The sequence below is a fragment of the Triticum aestivum genome, chromosome 1A (assembly GCF_018294505.1).
Source record: "Triticum aestivum cultivar Chinese Spring chromosome 1A, IWGSC CS RefSeq v2.1, whole genome shotgun sequence".
In the NCBI taxonomy this organism is placed as follows: Eukaryota; Viridiplantae; Streptophyta; class Magnoliopsida; order Poales; family Poaceae; genus Triticum; species Triticum aestivum.
In genome coordinates this window covers 564066595-564072034 of record NC_057794.1, presented here as the reverse complement: position 1 = coordinate 564072034, position 5440 = coordinate 564066595, and positions in this window count along the sequence as shown.

The following is a 5440-nucleotide window of genomic DNA, read 5'->3' as shown; positions in this document are numbered from 1 at the left end:
ATGGGAAGGGCCCTATGTTATCGAGGAGGTCTATCGTTCCGGTGCCATAAAAATCAACAACTTTGAAGGCACAAATCCGAAGTTGGTGAACGGTCAAAGAATCAAACATTATATCTCAGGTAATCCTATAAATATTGAAACCAATGTTATTGAAACCGTAACCCCTGAGGAATACATAAGGGACACTTTCCAGAACGTTTCAGACTCTGATAAGGAATAGGTATGTGGTACGGTAAGTAAACCGACTCCAAAACAATTTTTAAGGCAATATTTCTCCGTTTTGGAATATTTAGAAAAATAGAAAAATAAGTAGCAGTCCGGGAAGGACACGAGGGCCCCACGAGGGTGGAGGACGCGCCCTACCCCCCTTGGCGTGCCCCCTACCTTGTGAGCATCTCATGTGCCTTCCGGACTCCATTTTCTTGCACGATACGTATTTTGGTCGGTAAAAATTCATTATATATTCTCCTGAAGGTTTTGACTTCCGTATCACGCAATTATCCTCTGTTCTTGTTTAGAGCTATTTTCTGTCAGGGTTATCTAGGCCAGGCATCATGTCGTCCCCCTACTCCAACAATGGTGACAAAGATGCTTGGCTAATGAAGATAGAGCTGAAGAGGGAAGAGCCCATGGAGATCAGCAAGGATGAAGGGATTAAGAAGACCACGGGAGATCAAGCCTCGGCAGCAGAGGACATCCTTCAACTTGATCACAATCTTCTTACCCCAACTAAGATCGAAGCTTTCAAGATGATTGAGTTAGCTCGTATACAGAATAAGTATCTCACAAGTGAAAATATTTTATTGAAGGAGCATATTATTGCACTCAAGGGCATTATCCGCAAGCTGGAGGACCTCTTACGTTGGATGTGTGACTATCCATCATCACCACCATCCTCACCATCATCCAAGAAGGAGACATAATCACCTGGGTATGGGCACTCCCCTTGGCAACTGCCAAGCTTGGGGGAGGTGCCCCGGTATTGTATCACAATCACATCTCCTATCTTTACCGTTTTTCTTAGTTCGATCCTATTTAGTAGTATCTTGATCTAGTAGAATAAAGTTTATGGCATGATCTAGTTTTGAGTTTTGCTTTCTGATCTCTCTATGTAATCGAGTCCGTGAGCTATATAATAAAGATTAGTGTTGAGTCAAGGGCTTGATTGTTTTGCCATGATCTTGAGTGAATAAAAGAAAAGATAAAAATAATAAAAAGAAACACAGAGTTCATATTGATCTTATTGAGAGTAATGACTTCACATAGAAAGAGTATGATGATTAAAAGTTGTTGGGAGTTGGCAAAGATAGCTTTGGTCATCATTGCAATTAATAGGAAGTAATAAAGAGAGAGAGGTTTCACATATAGATATATTATCATTGACCTCTTTCATGATTGGGAGCACTCATTAAAATATGACATGCTAAAGAGTTGATGTTGGACAAGGAAGACAACGTAATGAGTTATGTTTTCTTGCATTCGAGATAACGTATGTTGTCATGGATCCTACAACATGTTGAGCTTGCCTTTCCCCCTCATGCTAGCCAAATTCTCAGCAGCAAGTAGAGATACTACTTGTGCTTCCAAAAACCCTTAAAAACAGTTTTGCCATGAGAGTCCACTATACCTACCTAGGGATTGAGTAAGGTCCTTCAAGTAAGTTGTCATCGGTGCAAAGCAATAAAAAATTGCTCTCTAAATATGTATGATTGATTGGTGTGGGAGAAATAAGCTTTATACGATCTTGTGATGTGGAAGAAATAAAAGCGACAGACTGCATAATAAAGTTTCATATCACAAGGGGCAATATAAAGTGACGTTCTTTCACATTAAGATTTTGTGCATCCAACCATAAAAGTGCATGGCAACCTCTGCTTCCCTCTACGAAGGGCATATCTTTTACTATTATCTTCTACCTTGCAAGAGTCATGGTGATCTTCACCTTTCCTTTTTCATTTTATCCTTTGGCAAGCACAGTATGTTGGAAAGATCTTGATATATGTACCTAGTGGGATGTAGGGGAGCATGAGTTATTATTGTGGACATTACCCTTGAGGTAAAAGGTTGGGAGGTGAAACTATAAGCCCCTATCTTTCTCTGTGTCCGATTAAAACTCCGTAACCACAAGTATTGCATGAGCATTAGCAATTATGAAGGACTAAATGATAGTTGAGTGGACTTGCTATTAAGCTCTGACATAGACTCTTTCTGATGTTATGATAAATCGCAATTGCTTCAATGACTGAGATTATAGTTTGCTAGTTCTCAATAAAGTTTCTGATTCATACTTTTGCATTGTGAATAGATCATCACTTGAACATAAGTGACCATATGACAATATCTATATATGTTGCTGTTATGAGAATAATCATGATGCCTTCATGTCCGTATTTTATTTTTATCGACACCTCTACCTCTAAACATGAGGACATATTTATCGTTATCGGCTTTCGCTTGAGGACAAGAATGGTCTAAGCTTGGGGGAGTTGATATGTCCATTTTGCATCATGCTTTTATATCGATATTTATTGCTTTATGGGCTGTTATTTCACATTATGTCACAATACTTATGGCTATTCTCTCTTATTTTACAAGGTTTACATAAGGAGGGAGAATGCCGGCAGCTGGAATTCTGGGCTGGAAAAGGAGTAAATATTAGAGACCTATTCTGCACAACTCCATAAGTCCTGAAACTCCACGGAATATCTTACAATAAATAATGAAAAACATCTGCAAAAGATGAAGGCCAGGGGGCCCACACCCTGTCCACGAGGGTGGGGGGCGCGCCCCCCTACCTCGTGGGCCCCCTGGTGGCTCTCCGACGCCCATCTTCTGCTATATGAAGTCTTTCGTTGAAAAAAAAGAAGCAACCTTTTGGGACGAAACTCCGCCGCCACGAGGCGGAACCTTGGCGGAACCAATCTAGGGCTCCGGCAGAGCTATTCTGCCGGGGATACTTCCCTCCGGGAGGGGGAAATCATCGCCATCGTCATCACCAACGCTCCTCTCATCGGGAGAGGGTAATCTCCATCAACATCTTCACCAGCACCATCTCCTCTCAAAACCCTAGTTCATCTCTTGTATCCAATTCTTGTCCCCAAGTCCAGGATTGGTACTAGTAGGTTGCCAGTAGTGTTGATTACTCCTTGTAGTTGATGCTAGTTGGTTTATTTGGTGGAAGATCATATGTTCAGATCCTATATGCATATTATTACCCCTCTGATTATGAACATGAATAAGAGTATTTATGTTTGTTCCTGAGGACATGGGAGAAGTCTTGCTATTTGTAACATCCCAAATTTTCAATTTGGAATGTTATACATTAGGTCATCATGCATATCATATTTTTCTTGCATTTTGGTCGATCCGAGAAATTTCACGCAACTCAAGGACCCTCGGAGAGAGTTGGAGATTTCGTTATTTTCATATTTGAGAGTTTTCTCAAATTTTGAAAAGAGGATCATTTGATTTATTTATTTCATCTTCAATTATTTTTCCAATATCAAATATGAGAGAGGGAAATAATATGACTTTTCCCAAAATTTAGGAAAAATGAAGATCTAATGAATAAATCAAATTTTGGTTTTGCTGGAGTTTTGTTGCTTTTATTTGGATAGGGAAAAATGCGCGTTTTCAAAAAAATTGCATTCTAGGTCCGGAGTAAAGTTCATTTTGTTCGACTCATTTTTAGGAGTCGGGGAAAATTTACTTTAATAATTTTGGAGTTCGTTTAGTTTACTTTTCTTTTGTTTTTCTGCGCGCGAATCCAGTTAAAAAAAGAGGGACCAAGGCCAGCCGGGCCAAAGGCCCAGCCAGCCGGCCGCCTCCCCAGCCAGCGCGCGCGCCAGGCGCAGTGCCAGGCCGCCGCCTCCCTCGCTCTAGGCCGAGTCCTAGAGGGACTCTAGGCCGGTTAGCTTCCTTGTTTTGTTTTCCCTCTTTTGCTTGCCCCCTACCCCAAGTAATCCCCCCACCTATATAAATACACCCCAACCCCCCCCCCTCTCCTCACATCAATCCCAAGCCCCTCTCCTCCTTAGCCGCGCCCCACCTCGCGCCCCTCACCCGCCGCCGCCGCCCTATAGCCGCCGCCGCCGCCGCCCTATAGCCGCCGTCGCCGCCGTTCACCGGAGCCTCGCCGAGGTTGTCCCGCGCTGCGTCTCTTTTTCTCCCCTCGGTTCAGTTTTTCTTCTAAACCGTTCCGGTTCTTTCTTAACCGTTCCGGTTTTCTTTCGTTCTTTGTTTCTGTTTTCTTTTCCGAAAACCCTAGATCAGTTTTCGTTCTTCTTTCGGACCGTTTGTCTCAACGAACGTGATCACCGATTATTCCCCGGTTAACGACGCCCGTTCGTTTAATCGTTCTTCTTTTTTCTTTTCGTCGGATTTATTCCACGATCGTGATCTCAGATCCGATCTTCGTTCTAGTCTTTCTTCTCGCTCGTTTATCGGAATCAGGTGATTCAAGCGCCTGGAGTTTCATTTCGAAACCGCCGTTCCGTCTAATCAACTTAAACAAGTTTTTGCTACGGTAAAATTTGACCTAGTTTCAACTTGCTAGAACCAAGTTGTTTTCTGCCGCCGTTTGTTTTCCGTTTCTTTGTTCGGTTCGTTCTTTCTTTGCAACCGGAGTTTTTAAGTTGAACTTTCTGGTTCGATCTCTTGTTCGAGTTTTACCTGTGCATTAGATGAGTACTTATTGTGTGCTTGTTGTTTGTCTGCGATAGATCACCCGGATTGCGCCGCTTGTTACTTTGATTCCCTAGGTCTCGTGGATCATCAGCAAGGCAAGTAACACTTTGATCATACCTTTTCTACAACCCATGTTTTATTGCATTAGATCAATCCTCTCACATTGCATGATTAGGATCTAATTAAACTGTGGGATGGGAAGTAGATGAGGTAGTACCTATCACCTGTATTATTATGAAACCTTTGGGAGTTACTTCTACGTTTGCTTATTATGCCATGCTATGCTAGTAGACGTGGATTGGGTGAGTGATATCCATGACAGATGTGAGTTGATAATTTTAATGGTTTATCTAAGGTGGCAACTTAAACACACATCTGGGTGGATTGAGGCACCTGATGTCTATCAGGACTTGCCTGTTTTATTTTGGACCGCCACCCAGGCTCAAAGGGATCATAAGATCATTCATGCTAGAAACTTCCGTGTGCAGCCACATGCTACTATGGGCTCTGGCATAGTTGACTAAGTTGTGCGAACTCTTACGGGGTGGACTAGCAGATGTAGGGGTTGTAGGTGGTACGGTCTACCCCACATGTAAGGTGCTAGCGCTTCTGAAAGACTATGTCTCGGTCATCCGTTTCTCAAACACCATGTAGTGCGAGAAAACAAACGGAGGCGATCGAGTCATGTGGGGAAAAGTGCGCAAACCTCTGCAGAGTGTACAAACTAATCATGATTAGCCGTGTCCCCGGTTAT